The 21520-nt window shown below is 39.2% G+C and overlaps 1 long non-coding RNA gene across 1 annotated transcript; it reads left to right on the forward strand.

Moving 5' to 3' along the window:
- The first annotated feature begins 638 nt into the window (after positions 1–638).
- On the forward strand, positions 639–11010 carry LOC105487344 (uncharacterized). Its single transcript, XR_011624092.1, has 3 exons — positions 639–829; positions 6479–6534; positions 6931–11010. It is a non-coding gene; the product is annotated as an uncharacterized lncRNA (long non-coding RNA).
- Positions 11011–21520: the final 10510 nt, after the last annotated feature.

Consider the following 21520-nt stretch of genomic DNA (forward strand, 5'->3'; position numbering starts at 1 on the left):
ATAAGCCAGACATTTTAAATTTTCACAAAGCCTATTGTATCGGGGGTTGTTTTTGTTTGTTTATTTACGGTTAGTACTTTTTTTTGGTACTAGTCAGGAAATCTTTGCCTACGTTCTCCTAAGCTCATGAATATATTTTTCTATATTTGTTTCTAGGAGATTTATAATTCAAACTTTTACGTTTAAGCCTATCACCCATGTATAACTATGTATAGTACAAATAAGGATTGAAGTTCATTTTTCTTTACATTTACTTATCCAGTTATTCCAGCACCATTTGTTGAAAACACTTTCCTTCCCTCATTGAATTTCCTTGAAGCTTGTGCTCATAACTTACATAACAAGTATTGTGTTACAATTTTCATTATATTTCTTAATTTTTCACTTAACACAATGTTTATATGATCTATCTGCAATGCTATATCCAGTCATTTGAATTCACTCATTCATTTTATCATTCCATAAATCTGCAGTGGTGAAGAAAACAGAACACGGCTTTATTCTCATGAAATTTATAATCTAGTGAGAGATATTGGCCAAAAAATTATATACACACACCCAGGTAATGATAAGAGCTATAAAGAGAAATAAAGCAAGACAAACAGGAAGAGATTTAATGGGAGGTGCTATTTAAATAGGGCAATGGGTCAGGAAACCTTGCTCCTGGTCCTGACATTGGAGCAGAGAGCCATGGGCTCATTCAGTCTTGAGTTGAGCAATTGCTTCCAGAAGAGTTAAAAGGGCAGAGAGCCCAAAGGATGGCAGATGAAGGGATGAAGGGCAAGAAATGAGATCAAGGACCACATCATGTACAACCCGAGAGGCCAAGGTAAGGACGCTGGATTTTGTTTTAAGAATGCTGGGAATCCACTAGAGAGTTTTGAGTGGGAGAGTGATATGATATCATTTGTGTACTGAAAGTATTTGGAAACAGAGAAGAAGGGGGTGAGGAGAATGGACATGGGAGGGCGAGTAAGGCAGGAATTGCCATGAGCAGGGTGATATGACGTGGCCTGGGCCAGGGTGAGAGTAGTGGATACATGCAGAAGTGGTCACATCCTGATAGACTTTGAAAGTAGAGCTGATGGATTAAATAGGAAGTGGAGGGGGAAGATGAGGACTCAAGGGTAACAATAATAAAATGTGGCACATTCAGGAAGGGACAGGTTTGAGGGAGGAATAACAAGTTTGATTTTACAGAGTTTGAGTTTGGGAGGCCTGCTGGTGATAGAAATGGAGATGTTTAAGAGGCGATTGTATATAGAAGCCTGGAATCCAGCGGGGAGGCTGTGATCAGAATCAGAAGTTTGGGAGTCATTAGTGTGCAGATAGTATTTGTGAAATCACAGAACTAAGACATCACTTACAAAGTGAGTGACCCTGGAGGAAGAGTCTGAGGATGCTGCACCGGGCAGGCTTCACTATTCTGAGGTTCAAAGCATGGGAGGAGGACCTAGCCAAGGAAGTTGAGGATGTAAAGGAAAAGCCAAGAGGCGGTGGGATTCCATGAGCCAGGTGGATGGAGGGTCTGCATAGAAGCGCCTGCCCCATCGTGCTGGAAGCTCTTACCAGGTGGAGGTAAATCAGGGCAGAGAATTGCCCTTGAGATTTATCCCTGTGGGAACATTGCTGACCTTCAAGATGTCAGGCTTGAGGAAGTGGCAGGACAAGAGATTATTTGGAGTATGTACTGGAAAGAAAACAAATGATGAGGAAAGACTGACAGTAAATAGGTTGAGCATCTCTAGTCCAAAAATCTGAAATCTGAAATGATCCAAACTCTGAAACTTTTTGAGCACCAACATGATACCATAAGTGAAAAATTCTACGCCCGACCTCATGTGATGGGTCACAGCTGAAATGCAGGCACATGACACACCCAGTTTATTCCATGTCCCCAAGGGAAAAAAGATCTTCCAGGCCCCTTCAGCTGCCATCTATCTTTTTGGCAGACACCCGGATTCCCCACACAAGCACACTCGCAAACAGTAATAGAATAGCACTGATCCAGGCCAAACACGCTGAATGCAGGTTCCCCTCAATGCTCCACAGGAGGCCAAGACCTCTGTGCATTACTTACTCTGTGTGTGTGTGTGTGTGTGTGTGTGTGTGTGTGTGTGTGTATTCTCTACTCTGTGGGATAAAGATACTGTTGAAAATGTCAAAAAGGCCTTCAGATAACCCTGTGGGTAACAGTGATAAGAAAAAGAGAAAGTATTTATGTTTATAGCACAGGAAGTGAAGCTATTGGAGAAAATGGACAATGGTGCGTGAAACATCTTACAGAGAAGTACGGTGTTGGAACAACCACAATATGTGATCTGAAGAAATAGAAGGATAAAGCTAGTGCCATTCTATGCTAAAAGTGATAAGCAGAAGTTAATGAAAAGTAGAAAAACACCGGGTAAAGCTGAACATGAAGGTCTTGATCACATATTGAAAGAGTTGATCTGTCAGCATCCCAGTGAACACATGCCAGTTAATGGTATGCTGAGTATGAAACAAGCCAAGATCTATCACAATAAACTGAAAATTGAAGGGAAGTGTGAATATTCAACAGGCTGGCTACAGAAATTTAAGAAAAGATGTGGCATTATATGTTTAAAGATTTGTGGTGATAAAGCATCTGCTGATCACAAAGTAGTAGAGAAATTCATTGACAAATTTGCCAGAATCATCACTGATGAAAATCTGATGCCAGAAACAGTCTATAACACTGACGAAACATCCTTGTTGTGGTGTTACTGCCCCAGAAAGACATTGACTCCAGCTGATAAGATAGGAATGAATGATGCCAAGGATAGAATAACAGGTCTGGGATGTGCTAATGCAGCAGGCATGCATAAGTGTAAACTTGCTGTGATGGGCAGACTTGCATTCATGCTGTTTTCAAGAAGTGAATTTCTTATGAGTCCGGTTGTTATGCTAACAAAAATACATGGATCACCTGGGGCATAGTTTTTGATTCATTTCACAAACATTTTGTACCAGTGGCTTGTGCTCACTGCAGGGATGCTGGACTGGATGATTGACTGCAAGATTTTGTTTTTCCTTCAACAACTGTTCTGCTCATCCTCCAGCTGAAATTCTCAACAAAATCACACTTATGCTGTGTCATTTCCTCCAAATGTGACATCATTAATTCAGCCATGTGACCAGAGAATCCTTAGATCAATCAAAAGTGACTACAAAAACACTTTCTTGAACAGCATGCTAGCAGCAGTGAATGGAGGCATGGTTGTGGGGGGTTTTCAAGAGGAGTGTAACATGAAGAATGCCATATATGCCATTGCCAGTGTGTGAAACACAGTGACTAAGACACAGTCATGCATGCCTGGCACAATCTCTGATCTGTAACTATGTTTCATGATAAGGGTGAACAAGGTGGTGTCTTTGAAAGATTCTGTATGTCAAGTAAGAAAAAAAGATGTCTGACTTCCTTACATATGGTAAAAATATTCCTTCAGAGTCCATTAGTAAGCTGGAAGAAGTGGATATAGAAGAAGATTTTAACATTGATAATGAGGCTCCAGTTATTCTTTCACTGGCCAATGATGAAGTAGTAAAAATGGTTCTGAATCAAGATGATTGTGGTAATAGGGACAGTGAGGACGATGTTAATGCTGCAGAAAAAGTGCCTAGAGACAACATGGTGAAGTGGTGTGAGGGGCTTATTGAAGGACTAGGGCAGTATGCATTCATAATAGAACGTGAAGTCATGTCCGTTTATAAAATCAAAAAGAGATTTCTAAGACAAAACCCACAGATAACGAGGCAGATGACTCTGGAGGAAACATTTAGAAAGGCCACCCAGCAGAATGCCTCCTCATCCCTAGAGAACACTTCCTGGTCCCTCAATGCCTCTAATGTTTCCCTCATCTAAAAAAAAAAAATACAGTTACAGTAAACTTGTAATCCAAGCAAGGCATCATGGGTGGAGACTGAAAAGCTGCTTGCTGTTGCTGTTATTTAACAGTTGTTCCAGGTGTCTGGCGATGCTACTGTGCTGCTTACACTTTACTCTCTCACTGTAATAATGGTATGTCAATAAGTGTAAGAGAATGATTGCTTATAGGCATTATATAAATTCAGAGTCAGGAATGATGGTGATGCCAAACAACTACAGACTGTCCACAGAGATGGCCGAGATAGTCACGCCTTTGCTTTCTGATAGGTCAATGTAGACACACTTTGTTTTATGCACAAAATTATTTAAAATTATGCATAAAATTACTTTCAGGCTATAGGTACAATAAATATGCAAAATATATATATGAATTTCATGTTTAAACTGGGATCCCATTCCCAATATATCATTCTAAACAAATATTACAAAATTCAAAGAAAATTCAAAACCTGAAACTCATCTGGTCCCAAGCATTTTGGATAAGGCTACTCGACCTGTATAAGTCTTCGAAGGAGTTTTGTGTCAAATCTACCCATTTTCCCCCTTAACACTGGTACTTTTTAGATTTTTTTTTTTTTTTTTTTTTTTTGAGACGGAGTCTCGCTCTGTTGCCCAGGCTGGAGTGCAGTGGCGCGATCTCGGCTCACTGCAAGCTCCGCCTCCCGGGTTCACGCCATTCTCCTGCCTCAGCCTCCCGAGTAGCTGGGACTACAGGCGCCCACAACCGCGCCCGGCTAATTTTTTGTATTTTTAGTAGAGACGGGGTTTCACCGTGGTCTCGATCTCCTGACCTTGTGATCCGCCCGCCTCGGCCTCCCAAAGTGCTGGGATTACAGGCGTGAGCCACCGCGCCCGGCCTTAGATCTTATTTAAGAAATTTATACTTGCCTCAAAGTGACACAAGTTTTGTCTTACATTTTCTTGCACTAGCTGTGAGAATGGTTTTCACAGCTAAACGTTTAATCCAGTTAATTTGTGTGTACGATACGAGGTAAGACACTTTTCCACTCATCTAGAAGATGTTTACACCTTCTGCTCTCTCCTCAAAACTTCCTCCCCCATTTCTTCCTCATACTATGATTTCTACCTCACAGAGAAAAGGGAAGCAATATTGTGAGAATGTCCACAAACTGCAACCCTGCATCCGCTCGCCTACCTGCATCTGCGTCTATGTCCTTGAACTCTCTCCTATTCATACAAGTGAGTTTTCCATGTTCCCACTGAGGGCAACCTCTCCAGCTGAGCCCTCAGTCCCACCTTCCTTGTCTACCCAGCGCTCCCCCTCTCCTCCATTATCATTATCCATTACTTCCCTCTGCTAAATTTAACTCATTACCACAAGAACATTATCAGTTCTTCTTTAAAATCAGCAACAATCCATGTTGAGCCTCCTTCTCCCTCCTGGTACCTCACTTCTCTTCTTTTTCTGCATCAAAAGTTCTCCAAGCGTTGTCTATAGTCACTGTATCCAACTTCTATCCTTTCATTCTCCCTTGAATCAGGGTTTTGCCCCAACCAAGTACACTTTGAAAGTAAAGCAGACAGAATTTGCTAATGTACATTGTTCCTTTTCAGTTCATCAATGATCTCCACATTCTTATATCCAATGGTCAATGTTCAGTCTTTATTTTCCTTAACCTGTCATTTAAAATGATTGTTCTCCCTCTCTTCCATGAAACACATTCATTCAATGTTTCACTCTCTCATTTTCCTCCCTGCTCTCTGGCCACGTTGGAGAGTTCAAGGCACAATCCTTAGTTGCCTTTTCTGTCTGTATTCACTCCCTTTGGAAGGCCAGCCAGTCTCATGGGTCTAACACCATTTATTCACTCATGATTTTCTGGTATGCATCTCTAGCTGGTGCCTCTCTCCTGAATTCTAGGCTCATATATTACACTGCATTTTCACCTCATTTTGATGTTCAACAGATACCTCAAACTTAACATGTCCACAAGAAAACTTCTAATCTTTCCTTTCAAACCGGCTCTGCACAGTCTTCCCCCTAAAAGACAAGTGCATTCTTTCTGTTGTTCAGAATAAAAATCTTGGATCCTTTCTTAACTCTTTTGTTGTTGTTGTTCTCTCAAGCTTCGCATCCTATCCATCAGGAAATTCTGTAGGCTCTACTGTCAAAATGTGTCCAGAATCGAACTACTTTTCAGTACCACCCAAGTCACAGCCATCATAATTTGTTGCCTGGATTTGCTGAAACTCTCTCTAGCAGTTTATAGGTCTTATAGCATGTTCTTTAATAAAGTTTAAAATATATTTTGCATAAAGTTTTTGTTTTACCTTCTTCTAGATTAATTCCTGGATATTTTATCATCTTGTTGCTATTGTAAATGTGTCTTGTTTCCCAGTAAATATTTTAGGTGATTATTTCTGATAAAGTGTATGTGTAAATTGACCTTGTATTCAGTTACCTTGTTGAACTCTCTAAATATGCTGATAGTTTGTTTTTATTGAGCCTGGTAGATTTTCTATAAAGATCATCTGGAAATAGTGATAGTTTTATCTCTTCCATTTTAATCCTCACATTTCTTTTTGGTTTTATCCTATTACATTTTCTAGTAGCAGCATTTGTTTTACATTCAAATGTAAAGCAGACAAGAAAACAAGAATTTCAGGTAAAATTAATTCTAATAATACATTTCATTTAATCCAATATATCCAAAACAATATGATTTTTCTAAGTTATTTACTCACCCTTTCTTTCTATATCTCATTGCTTCCTCATAGATTTATTTCTGTACTTTGCTGCAGTTCTTGTTTACAGAATACTTTCATTGTATGTTACAAATTATGAAGACTTGTGTAATTGAGAATATCTATTTCATCCTTATAGTAAAATTGTTTAGCTGCATATAAAATACTAAATTTGAAGTTCTTTGCCTTCATGTTTAGAATCTTTGCTTCTTTCTCAAATCTATCTGACTATATGTAACTATTTTTTCTTGTTCATTTTTGATCTGATCTTTTATTTTTAATTAAATTATTCATAGTTATTTTCTACTTCATTTCAGATAATCCCAGGATCTGAAGCTTTTGGAGTCTAAATCTATTTTGGACTGTTCCCTCTGACTCTTATTCAGGGAAGCCTGCTTCCTCATGATTTTTGTATGTCTATATATTTTTAAATTTTGAGCTGTTATTTGGCTGAATTTAATCTGTAGGAGACCTGAAGGACCTGACTCTAGGAAGGCTTCCACCAAAGAGGATCTGTATTTGATTCTACTGGATGTCTTAGACTGGAATATTTTTAATTTAATTTTAGATTAATGTTTCTCTGACCATTCAGGAAGTATAAATTCAACACCAGATGGAAGAGGAAAGGCCCATGGTCGCAAATTCTCCGGGGATTATGACTTGGTTTTATCCCTTCTGGCTTCATGCTGGAGACAAATATGTTTCCTAAATGACTCTTTTGTCTCAGGCAAGTGGATTCTTTTATTTTTTTTAAAGCCAACAATTCACTAAGAACATGGACACTTTGAGAGATGGCTTCATAAGAAGAGGTGCAGTGGGCAGCTCCTACAACAGTTCCAAGTTCCCAGGCCTACTTTCTACTCCCTCTTTAACAAGCTATTCAAACTCAAAGTTCTAAGATCTTGAATAACCATTTGCTCCAGGACATTCCTTCATTCACTCATCCATTCATTCAACATATATGTACTCAGCACTTACTCTGTCCCAGGCTTTGCTCCAGGGGCTGTGCTTTATCAGGAAATAAAATAATCAGAAATCCCTGCCTCACAGAGATTACATTCTAATGAGGGCAGCCTTCATTTCCAGCTTCATTGACTATACTTGTTTCAACTCTCTATTTGTTGAGGGAGACAGAAAGTACAGGCTAGACTTACTTACTTATGGATTCAGTATTGTATTTTAAAACATTTAAAAATATATCAAGCATCTAGATGCTTTCTGTGGGGAGTTTTTCAGCATATCTGGTCTGAAATACTTTCAGAAACTGCCAAATTCTTTTTCCTCAAACCCAGTAACTTCAGTTGGTTCTTCTCAAATTATTATTCTGCCTTCACGGTTTGAATATCCTTTCTTGGCTTCTTGAAGCTATGTAAAAGCTTATTTAATTGTTTTATCTTTTTGGTCAATTAATTCTTATTTGCCTGGTATAATTTGTTCAGTGTGTCATGTTTCTTTATGGTATTTGTGCTCTTCAAATGTGTCATTATCTTTTCCTCTGAGCTCATATTTCCTTGGTTCTGTCAAAGCTGGTAATTGCCCTCCTACCATAAATGATTAGAAAATTGGGAAACAAAATCTATTAAACAACTGTTTTCAGATATTGAACCACAGGCATCACAAGGCTATGACTCCAGTGAGAACAAAGACAAATGAAGTGAGCCCTGCAATTGTACCAGCTTACTACCTGGCAGCAGTTTCTGGACTACAGGGCAGGGAGGAAACCCCAGTAAATCCCAGCAGTCTTACCTAGTGAGGAGAGAGAGATCAGAGCCTGAGAAAGCAGAAGCACCTAGAATTGGCTAGGTGGATACCTGGAGCAGAGGCAGGTACGTGGGGCTTAAGAGAACAGAGGAGTCCCCTGGGGTCTTTGGCCAAATTGTGATCTGAGCATGCAGGGAAGGAAAATCCATAACACCAAGGAAAGAATCACTGAGAAGCAATAGGTTGAAAAATTCCTGGAGTTCTTACAGGACTGGGGAGAGTTTGCAATCCCACCAATTATGAGAGACCTCATAATACAGAAGGCATTTAATAGAGAGAGTTCTTAGAAGGGCCACACCTTAGTAGTGAGACTATTAGCCTTAGAGTAAGGGCTGCTCTGGATCTACTCTTATAAGCCTAAAAAGCAAGCCTCAAAGGAATCAATCTGATCTGCAAGTAATGTAACTGCAGGAAGAACACAGTCCAACACTCTTTAAAGGAATACAACAAAATCCAGCATTTACCGACCTAAAATTCTTGCTGCTCAACATTTAAAATTTGTTTATAATTTGTATTAACTAATCTTTTCTGGAGTCATGTGGTCTTGACTTAGGTCTTATTTAAATCTATTTACTAAGCCTGAATGTCATCAATATATAAGAAATTCAGAGAGATTAAGTGCTCAAATACGCAAAGTACTTGTATTCTTTTAGTATCATATATCCCAAGAGCTATGAACAACACTCAGACCAGTGTTTCCCCATGTTTTTAAATTATTGCTCCCCTAAGGAGTATTTTAAACAATTTTTTAATAATTACTCCATTGCATAAGATTTTAATATGGCAGATATAATGTATACACTTTTATGTATTGGCTTATGTAAATGTATATCTATGCTTTAGACATTAAAAGAGTAAGATTTTTCCATCCCCTTGGGAACAATATTATTCCCATTGAAAATACATGCTCTAGACCCTCTGCAGTCAGTTATTTCAAACATTAAAAATGTCAGTCCTTTATGCTTATCTGCCTGCGTGTCCTATCTTCTAGCAACAAAAAATTAGAAGTCAAAATTTTCAAAATGCATTTCCAGTGGCATCCAAAACATGAGATATTTGACAAAAGAGGTCAAAAACCTGTACACTGAAAACTATGAAAAGTCACTGAAGAAATTAAATACCTAATTTAAATGGAGAGCTACACCGTGTTCATGCATTGGAAGACTTTAATGTTCTGATATCAATTTCCCCCAAAATTGACCTACAGATTGAATATAATTTCTATCAAAATTTCAAATTTTTTAAGATATAAATTAACAAACTGCTTCTAAAATTTATATGAAAGGTAAAAAATCTAGCTTGGATAGTCAAAGTGATTTTGAAAAAGAACAAAGTTGGGAAACTTACACTGCCTGATTTTAAGACTTAATACAAAGCTACAATAATCAAGACAATTTGGTCATTGTGTAAGGATAAACATATGGACTAGTGGAACAAAATAGAAAGTCTAGAAATAGACCATACGCAAAATTGCCAAGGTATTTCAATAGGGAAACAACAGGATTTTTTTTTCAACAAATGGTGCTGTAATAACTAGCTATTCATATACAAAAATATGAGCTTCGACACTTATCTCACACCATATAAAAATATTAATTCAAAATAGGTCAAATACCTAAATGTAAAATCTAAAACTATAAACTTTCTAGAAAAAAAATATAGGGGAAAATCTTTGTAACCTGAAGTTAGGCAGATGTTTCTTAGATATGGCCCAAAAAAGTGTAAACATAAAAGAAAAAACAGAAATTGAACTTCATCAAAATAAAAAACTTGAAAACGTTGAAAGATATTGTTAAGAAAATAAAAATGCATGCCACAGACTGGGAGAAAATATTTGAATAAATATACATTATGAGGTATTTATGTTTAGAATATAGAAATAATTCTTGGAACTCAGAATAAGACAAACAACCCAATTAAAAATATTAAAAAAAAATTTGAACAGGAATTTTACCAAATAAAATATGTGATGGCAAAAAAAACACACAAAAAGATCCACAATATCATTAGTTATTAAAAAGAATGCAAGTTGAAACCATATGTTACTAATACATACTACCAAAATGCCTAAAGTTAAAAAATAAAATAAAACTGACCATACCAAGTGTTGACTAGGATATGGAGCAACTGGAACTCTTAAACATTGCTGTTGGGACTGCAAAGTGGTACAGTCACTTTAGAAAAACAGTTTAGCACTTTCTAATACAATTAAACCTACATTTTCCATATGACCCAGCAATCCTACTTCTAGGCATTTACCTAAGAAAAAGAAAATATTGTACATGAGTGTGTATAGCAGCTTTATTTGTAATAGCCAAAAACTATAAGCAGCTCCAGTGACCATCAACCGGTGAATGACTAAGCAATTTTTGGGATATTCGTGGAATGTAACACCCCTCAGCAACATGAAGGAACAAACGACCGATACATTCAATGCAATGATAAATCTCAAATGCATCATACTTAGTGAAAGAAGCTAGACTACTTCTTTCACTACCATATGATTCTATTTATGTAAAATTGTAGTAAAGGCAAAACGATGGTGATAGAGAACAGATCTATCTTTCTGGGGAAAGGTACTAGGGTGGGGTATTGGTAGGGGAATTCTGTAAAGGGTCATTAGTAAACTTTCTGAACTGAAAAAATTGTTGTGTCTTGATTGTGATGGTAGTTATACTAATACACCCACTTGTCAAAACTCAACTGAACACTGAAAATAAGTAGATTTTATATACATTATAGCTCAATAAATCTGACCCTTTTTTTTTTTTGAGACGGAGTTTCGCTCTTGTGGCCAAGGTTGGAGTGCAATGGCACGATCTCAGCTCACCACAAATTCTGCCTCCCAGGTTCAAGCGATTCTCCTGCCTCAGCCTCCTGAGTAGCTGGGATTACAGGCACCTGCCACCACACCCAGCTAATTTTTTGTATTTTTAGTAGAGATGAGGTTTCACTATGCTGGCCAGGCTGGTCTTGAACTCCTGACCTCAGGTGATCCACCTGCCTCAGCCTCCCAAAGTGCTGGGATTACAGGCATGAGCCACTGTGCCCAGCCCCTGATTTAAAAAAAAAAAAAAAAAAAAAACCCATACCCCTAAGTAAATACTTCTAATTCTAAATACATTCTGGATTTCAGAATGAGTAAAAGGGATGTGGACTTGGAAGGATCTTCTGGCTTTACAATCTGGGTTCAGCAACTCCTCCCCACTTATTTGCTACAGGTAAACATGCTGCTAGGTAGATCTGTCTTCCAAGATCTGCTACACGGAATGCAACTGATAACACAGGAGAGGCATTCAGGATGAAGAAAAAAAGAATTCTCAGGATCCTCCTGATCCTGTCACTGTTGTTACTCTTTCACTCCTTACTCAGCCAGTCTCTGGGCCTTCCCTAATTTTCGCCTCTTGCCTTTGGCTGGCTCTAAGCTGCAGCTGCTGCTGTTTTCCTTACCATCCATTTCCCCGTAAAAGCATGAGTAGTAATATGGGTGAGGGGGAGGGCCGGAGGTGGAGAGATATAACTAGAAAGTTTTCTCAAAATCCATTCCTCAATACCAGGCTCTCTCTCATTCTGTGTTTTCCACTGCACCTGGAACCACTTTATTTCACCTTCCCAAAGGCTTCTCACGATTTTTGCACTAGATTCTGGGAACCATCAATATCTTCTGGCTTCTTGGGTAGAGATCCCGGGAAAGAGCCAACAGCTGGTGCTTGTCCATAATCATTATATTTACTGAATTCCAAACTAACTTTTGTCTTGAATCTTTTCCCTTGAATAAAAGTTGGAATTGGGTTATAAATAAATGCAAGAGTCAACAGCAGCTCTACCGAAGCCAAGGTGGGGCTGGGTCCCATAGTGCTACCCTACCTGGTCGGGAAAGGAAGATTCCAGGATCAGAGATTACTGAAATCAAAGAGGCAGAGACAGAGATGTTGTAATGTGCTTAGGGCAGCAAGAGCAGACCAGTCTGGAGGAAGAAGAATAAAGATAAGGTTGGAAAGCTGGGGGTGGGGTGTTAGTTCATGGGACTTTATATGACAATGGAGGAAGTTTGTTTTCTGCAGGCAGTAAGGAGCCATGGATAATTCGGATGATCCAGCAGCATTACCATCTCGTATGTTGTTTCAGGCTTAAAAGCCAAAGCTTCCCAATGGAAAGGCAAAGAAGCTGCTGGGGATAGGGGAGCCAGAGCACTGGGCTTTTGTCAAGAATTCTTGGCTGGTGTAATAGAAGGTAGGAAATGCTGGAAGCACAGAGCAAGAGCAGAACTTTCTAGTCCAGCCTCTGAATTTTATAGCTGAGGAAACGAGGCCAAGGACAATCAGACTGGCCAAGTGTCAAGGTGAGTTAGTGGCACACCTGGTTGTGCAGTTGGAAGTAGCCAGTGATTTTTGAAAATTCCTATTCATGGAGGAAGGCATATAAAATGGTCAGATCATGGAAAATGACATTCCAGTTGGGTCTTTCCAACCCACTGTACAAGAACAGCTTCTCAGACAAAGTGTATTTGCCCATGGTCTTTCCAATAAATTCTCAAATAGACATCAAGATTGAGCAGTCAACTTGGTCACTTCCTCAAGCAGGCTGCTTTTGGACTCAACGGAAAGTGCACAACCAGCCACCTAAGCACTTGAGCCCAAACCCTGGCTCAACGTCTGGTCCCTGTTTCTCAATGTCAGGTTGAGTGGATTGTGCAAAGCACACATGCCTCCTACCAATTTAACAATTGATAAATTGCTCTGGGGAGGCACTTTCAAGGAGTCCTCTTGCTCTTTGCCTTTATTCTCTGGCTATTCGGGGTTTTTTAGGTCACAAAGAGGGAATGGGACAGAGAAAAAACTTAAAAAATTATTTCTCAATCTCAAACTGGGAGTCAAGTAACTTAACCTACTAATTGTTCTGAAAGATTTCCTTTGCTCTTTCTCCTTCAACACAACAACCTCTTGTCAGAAATCATTCATTGTGGCCTGCAGAAATTACACACCAAATTCTAAGGTTGGCCACTAGTATCAAACAATAGATCATTAGTGGACTTCTATGAATTAAACATTTATAAAATAGTCCAAGAATACCATCTAGGGTGCTGCAGGTCTGCTGGGGAAACAGGTAGGGGATGGAAGGATCTGTGTCTTGATTCTGAGCCGGACATTTGATTGATGACTATATCAGACAGTTGACGTCTCATCTTCACTAGCAAATGTCTTCCTATGATCTACTCAATGACCTAAGATCCATGTAAAAAAAAAATGATAACCAAAACCTCTCCTGAGCTCAAAACTTTCATGTTATTTTTTTTCAAATGTTTTGACTGATTGGAAGAATTAAAATGAAATTTACTTCAAAAACAGCAAACATGAGTGGTGGTGTGTGCACATGAACTGGATTTATTAGGTTAAAAAAAAAAAGCCCAAATAAACCATCTTAAAATATGCTAATACATGTCCACACCACCCACAACACACTTTTCCCCAATGTTAAATATGAAAATACAGTGCAAATCACCCTGGAAATGTGTGGTGGAAAAAGAAGGTATGCTGTGGCTGAGATAATCAACACACACTGATTACTGTTTTTCTAAGTGCTTATGAGCCTTTTGCATTTCTTCTATATAATTCAGTATCAGAGTTAATGACGAATCATAGTTTTCTCTGATTCAGAAGCACCTCAATTCCTGAAAGTTCTTGCTCCCTTCAAGACAACTTATCTGCAGCAAAATTACCAATAAATCTCTCAGCGTGAGAAATAACAGGGCTGAATGACTTTGTGATGAATAAAGAGGGTGGTTGGCTCCTCTCCATTCATCTTGATAATCTTCATTGCTATGTAAACAGTAAGATACATTATCATGATTCATGTTCAAGTCAGTTCTCAGCTCAACACTGATTCCAGAGAAATGCTACCTAGTAAACTATTTTATTATGATTGCAAAGCAACAGTAAGAAAATGGCAAAAAAAAAAAAAAAAAAAAAAAAAAAAAAAGACAGCCTGAACTTGTAAGTGAATGTGTGTGTGAGAAAGAGAAATACTAAGAAAGACTAATTAATCTCTGTGAGATTAGACACATTTAGCAGCATGTCTAATGAATGAATACTCTTCTAAACATGGTTAAACTATTCACTTTTAATTATTCTCATCAGAATCCATGTTAACCCAAGTTAGGAGATACCAGGAATAAGCAGTAAATTCCACAATAAGGGTTTCAAGTCATTCCTGTTTTAACATCCCCAAACTTAGAAGTATGAAATCAATATTATTATTATAGGGGTGCTAAAAGACTGGGGTTGGGTAGATATTCTAAAAATGTCTGAGAACTGATGGGATCATATTTCCAAACAAGTCCAGACTTCTGTCATCTGTGCCCACTTGGAAGAAAATTCTCAAAGTAAGAAAATGATTCTCAGGCAGGCACCTGGAAGAATCTGTGATTGCCAAAACATTTCCAGTGAACCATTTTCTCTCTCAGGATACATGGCCCTGATCCATTTGCATAATGTCCTAATGCTAGAAAACCAACAAGAGTAGACAAGATCTGCCTGTCTGTTTCAAGCCAAGAGGAAGCCAGACACTCCTCCAAAGCTCTCTTTCCCCTTAGGATTGCATCAATTCCCACTGTATGGGATTATTTTTAAACATTGGTTTAAAATATTCCATAGCCCAGCTGTTCAATATCATAACATAAGGTCAACTTTATATAGTTGTACTTCCTTGAAGAGCTAAAGTAAGGTGACCCAAAAGGCCAATTTTCCCCACCAATAAAAGTACTCATTCTTGGAAAGCTGCCATTATGTTATGACACTTACATTTCCTTGTTTTACTGATGTAAAATTTGAACTTTGAAATACATTTGTGGATTTAATGTTTGTAGTTCTCAGGCTTGGATCACAAGATCTCAGTGTGTCTCAATTATGTTTGCTAACAATGAACTGAGCCTAGATAAGTCAAATCCAGTGATACTTCCCAACTGCATAGAGCCCAATTCAGCCAACCAAAGTTCTTTCGAATTGTCAGAATTAGCATCTCACCTGTGAAATAGTCAAAAGAGGAGCTACTTTGGGAGGCTGAGGCAGGTGGATCACTTGAGGTCAGGAGTTTAAGACCAGCCTGGCCAACATGGTGAAACACCATCTCTACTAAAAATACAAAAATTAGCCAGGCATGGTGGCCTGCACCTGTAATCCCAGCTACTCAGGAGACTGAGGCGGGAGAATCAATTGAACCCTGGAGGTGGAGTTGCAGCGAGTCTACATGGCACCACTGCACTCCAGCCTGGGTGACAGAGCAAGACTCGGTCTCAAAAAGCAAAAAAAAAAAAAAAAAAAAAAGAAGAAGAAAAGGAAGAGGAGCTACTGTAACATAGGATGGTGAGGAAGGGAGGGACTTAACACAGACTGAGGAGCAAGAGCAACTAGCAAGGTTCAAATCCAAGCACGCCACCTGTTGGTTTAGCTGAGGGGCCGTGCCTCAGTCTTCTCTTTCAAATGAGGAAGGAACTTCCTTCACAGTTCTGTTTTGAAGACTAGATGAGATCATACATGTGAAGCTCTTAGAAAAGGTTTTAGGCTGTGGTGAGTGTGCATGGTGTTTGGAATTAGCATCATCACGAATCAGCAGAGCTTTTTGTTTGTTGATCCTCACAAAATTCCTGTAAAGAGAGACTCATTTTACAGATGAGGAAACTGGGACTCAGAGTGGTTAAATAATGTTCTCAAGGTGATACGGTGAGAAAGAAACATCCAGGAATATTTGCTTGTTTTCTCTTTCGTGCTATTGCTCTCTAGATACTGCTTTTTATTTCTTTTTTGAGCTAACCAAAATTTTTATTTCAAGTACTTCGAATGATCCCTTTTTCTCTTTTTCCTTTTATCACATCTTCCCTTTCCCCCTTTTCCTTTCTTCCTACAAGTATATTTTTAGCATCCCCCATGGACAAAATGCCCTTTTAATCCTCACGAAATAGATATGCATTGTTATCAAAGCAAGGAAGGCCTCCGGTGCCCTTGTCTCCCAGAAGGGAAGAAGGCTCTGTGTCCTTCCCGCTTCTTTGATGTGGCCTAAGATCTCTCAACTTCACTTATCCTTGAGGTTCATTCAGCAGCCCCTAGCAAGGAGCTGTTCCTGCCCAACCAGAGATCTGAAAGTCAAGCTCATGTGCCCACAAATGGCTCCAAAATAAAGTCTCCCCTAAGACCCTCATCTAAAAGTAAGTTGTTCCCTCCCTAAAGAGTGCCTCATTTTAATGATACACAAGATCCTCACTCAGAAGCACTTTATGTTCCAGACTTTCCCAGACAGTGCTGACTTCAATATCATTTTCAAGAAAGATAATTCCTTAAATGTAAGCCTGTAAGAAAAACTCCTGTTTCCTTCCTTATACTCACACTTAACACAGAACGCTTCTGTAACCAAATGTGTGTGGGGTTTTCCCACACCAACTAGTTCCCCAATTCTCTTCAGACACCAACTGGGTGTTCAATAATTCAATTCAATTCTGACACCATCTACCTGGGATTAGCACATGGGCATTTTGTCCCACAGGTTAAGTGTTCAGTTCCTCCTGACTCCTCACCCCACTTCAGATGCCAATCACAAGCGATGGTCTCTAGGTTACCCACAACTCCTGTCTGACTTGGTTACAAATAGGAGGTTCCCATAATCTCCTCCTCAGTTTTGACCATTTACTAGAACAGTTTGCAGAAGTCAGGGAAATACTCACTTATAATCACCTACCAGTTTATTATAAAGAATATTACAAAGGATACACCTACACAGCCAGATAAAGAGATGCAGAGGGCAAGGTCTGAAAGGGTCCCAAGCACAGGCACTTCTGTCTCCGTGGAGTTGAGATGCACCACCCCCAGCACATAGATGCATTCATCAATCTGGAAGCTCTCAACCCTCTACTTCAGGGATTTTTATAGACATAGAAAAATCTATGATGTAGACCTTTCATGACATAGGCATGATCAATTTTTGACTAAATCTCCAGCTCCACTCCTCTACCCAGAGGATGGAGAGTGAGGCTGAATGTTCCAAGCTTCTCATCATGGCTTGTTCTTTCTGGTGACAAGCTCCATACAGGAATCCACCAAGAGTCACCTTGTTAGAATGAAATGTGCTCCTGCCACCCAGGAAAGTCCAAGGGATTTAAGAGCTCTGTGCTGGGAACCGGGTCAGAGACCAAATATTAGGACAAAATATTCTCCTAGCACCCCTATCACTCAGGAAATTACAAGGGTTTTAGTGGCTCTGTGTCAGGAATCAGGAGCAGGGACCAATACCTATATATTTCTTATTATGCCACAAAGCCCAAATGTAATTTTTTGAATGTGCGTAATGGCTGCATTTTCTGTAGGAAAAGAAAAAAGAACAAGACAAGTATTCCCCCACCAGAAAATAGAATAACTTCCTGGCGTCATCAACATGCCACCTCCAGGGTCAGGTCAGCATTGGCCCAGAAATACAACCGTTTTATATTTTCAGAAGCTTGACTTCAGTCTGGCCAAAATGACTTAAGCTCACCTGGTTTTACTATGCATGCGAATGCATGTGTACACAACATGTGATCACGCGCGTCGTCCTTCCAGCAGCAGTGAGCTGCAGAGACCGGTCTTCTAAAACAAAAGGCGTGGGCAGCAGGGCTGTGGAAACGGGCTGCCTAGAAGTGCTGTGCTCACATGAGGGACTTTGAATCCCAGATGATAGCTTTCCAAGCTAATGTGATTAATGTGCCCTTGTAGGTGACGTTTCCTGCTATTTCATGTTCTCCAGTAAAAGCTGACCACTCCCTGCCTTACGGCCTCCAGCAGGGTGGGGGAGCTGAAACAGGAACTCCTGCATCTCAGCTGCTGTGCAGAGGAGTGGTCGGTTCCTCAAAAAGGAATGCCACCCTCAGGGGATTTAGAGCTGTTGGTCATCCTGGTTTTCCATCATCACTCTCCCTCCCTGCCCACCACCCCAGCCCTGTGGACATCCAGCAGGAAGTAGTGGCCACGAGGCAAGCAGCTGTGGCTGGAGATCAGCCAGAAAGATGTGGGCAGAGGCGGCTCAGAACAGTCTCAGAAAAATGGAGACAGAGTTGTAGAGGACTAAATTCTAAAACTAAAGAGATGAAGGGAACTTAAAGATGGCCTATTCTAACTTTTCCTGCTTCCCTGGAAAAGAACTGAGTCCTGGCATCCAACTGACTAGTGGCAGAGCAGGCTGGACTTGCTACAGACTGTCCAGTATAGGAGTAAATAATTTTTTAAAATGTAATGGGTGTCAAAGAGGAAATGAATGAAAATGCTTTTGCCAAATGGGGAGAGGAATAATGAGTGGCTTTTAAAAATAAATCTCCAAAAGATCTAGCACTAGATGGGTGGAGCTTCATCTGCCACTCTAACCAGTTAGGGTAAAAGGGTCAGCACCCAGGCTCCATCCGGAAACCTTCCGGCAAACCCAAATCGTCTAAGACACTGACTCTCAAACCTTCCACACAGTGCCATCACCTTGGAGATTTTAAAGAATTCAGGTACCTGGTCCCACCTCAGAGACTTTGATTTGATAGGGTTGGGTGGGCCTGGGTATGGGGATTTCTCAGAGTTCCCCAGGTGATTCTGATATGCAGCCAAGTTTGAGAACCGTTGTTAAAACATGAGCATTTCTCCACTTTTCTCCTCCCGGAGCTTATCCTCCAACCCCCTTTATGACATTTCTTACCACCTGGCTCCTGGGGCTCCCTGGTACATTCACAGATGTGGCCCACATCACTGTGGCTCACTTTTCTGAGCCTGATCCCTGAGTAGATCGATGGATCTGTCTCAGGAAGAGTGATCCTTGGAGAGACACATAATGACTCCCTGCAAATTATTCTATTTGAAACACAGCTCAAGCCAACTATTATTGCCCTACAGGGGAGAATAAAAAGAAAGGCATGCTCACTTAGCATGTGAAATTGTCCTCTATCCTTTGACCTCCTCAGCCTGGCTGTGATGTTATAAGTTGGTAGAATACCACCGCATTCCCCTTAGCCACAGAAAATAAAGGAAGGAGCTTCATCAAGAATAGCTTCAAGTGAGGGAGGGCATGACCAGGTTTGCTTTCAGGAAAATGGCTGCAGTGCATTGGTGTGGAAGATGGATGCCACTCAGGAGACTAGAGTTAGGAAGCCCACTTTGGAGGCTAGTGGCACAGAAGGTGAGAGAAGATGAAGCCTGAGCTAAGGCCACCCATGGGGGACTGACGTGAAACACTTGCCTGTAATAAATCCTGTGCATTGGTAATAGATTTGGGGGAGGGAATGGATTTGTTGATGTAAGAATTTAGGGAAATTTGAGTGTCTACATAAAATGACTGAGAATATCATGATCCAGGAAAGGTTAAGAACCACTCATCTAAGAAAACCGACACAGAAAAGAACCACTAACTGGCAGAGAGAATAACCTTAGATTCTGTGTGATGTTCTGCACCTTCTTTTTAAATCCCCCAGCTAGTGATCTGGAACTTTATGTATAACTCTAGCACCTGCCAACAAATTCTAAGGTTAGCCTATGCAAGGAAATGAGAAGAAAGAGTGAAATAACTGTGTTTAATGTTTTCTGGTTTGACGCTCCACATGGGGCTTGTGACCTTAGCTAAATTAAAGACTTGGATGACTGTGAAGGGGACAAACATGAAGTTGGCCCTGACCCCTGCTTATAGATCCTTAAAGTCTTTATAGTAATGATTGTATTAAATAAATAGCTTTGCAAAGCCTGTACAATTATTGTTGTCGTAATCGTTAATGTAAATTTATCAAATGGCAGAAACTACTGCAGCTTGCTTGGTTACTTAAAAGGCATAGGAAATTTGTGGGAAATGCCAAAATCCTGAAATGGTTTTTCATTACAACTCCAGAGAACAATGAGGATATTGTTGTCAAGATATCTCAATGAGGCAAATAAAGTATAGAAAGAAGAATTCCTCTTCTTTTAAAAATAGCACTTTTTCTGATTGTAAAAATAACCCATAGCCATTGTAAAAGCTGTAAAAATGTAAAAACAGCAAAAACAAGTAAATAAATGCCAACCATATCCCAACAGCCATACATAATTATTATAAACATTTTGATGTGTTTTTCATCTTTCTTATAAAAATATTTTTTGTATAATTGCAGTAATATTATATTATATATAACATTTTTGTTCCCTAAGATTTTTTTCACTTAGTATTATAATTATAATTAAGATCTTTCCTACCATTATTAAATATTTTTCAAAAACATGATTATAATAACTATATTTCCTTCTTTATCAGTGCTCCTTCAGTAGATATATTGTGATGAGTATAAAATATGTTTCTTACATTCTCAGGATATAGCATTAGTTTTATGTTTAAATGCAATCATAGGAACTGGGCTTTTCTATTGCCTTCTTGTCTCTTTCATGTAGATCTTTCAGCAGAAGCTCTCTTAAATGACCTTCGCTTAGCTGACTCCCCAGATTAATTGAATGACCTTCTATTTACTCTATTTTTTCATGACCATGCTGAATCCCTATAATCCAGTAGTCTACTGTGACACACTGACATACTTTTGCTCCTCCTATTCGATTTATATGCTTACCAAGAGTTGATTGGGTTTGTTCCCAACCTGTTTCTGCCACCTGTGTATATTATAATGATTACACAATTTAATTATATGCTTCACCAACCCATAAAATCTCAGGGTGGAAAGAGTGTAATTTCCATGAACATAAAGTAGAATCCTTCGGAAAGTCTATAAAGAAAAGTCACTTAAGATATTTTTATTTAAAAATAATTGTACACAAAAATCAATCATTTCTATATACTAGCAATTATAATTTGAAACTGAATGTTAAAAAACAGCCCTTATGATTGTTCACAGGATCTATATGCTGAAAACTATGAAACACAGATGAAAGAAATCAAAGATCTAGATAAAAGCAGAGATACACAATGTTCATTGATTGGAAAACTCAACATAATAAGGATGAAAATTTCCCCAAATACATCTATAAATTTACTGCAATTCCAATTAAAAGTTCAGCCATATATGTACACAAGATGATTCTAAATTTCAGGTGAAAAGGAAAATGAATTAGGATAGGTAAAACAATTTATTAAAAAAAAGAATAAAGTTGGATTAATAATACTACTAAAGTAATCAAG

Source organism: Macaca nemestrina, chromosome 5, assembly GCF_043159975.1.
Source record: "Macaca nemestrina isolate mMacNem1 chromosome 5, mMacNem.hap1, whole genome shotgun sequence".
NCBI lineage: Eukaryota > Metazoa > Chordata > Mammalia > Primates > Cercopithecidae > Macaca > Macaca nemestrina.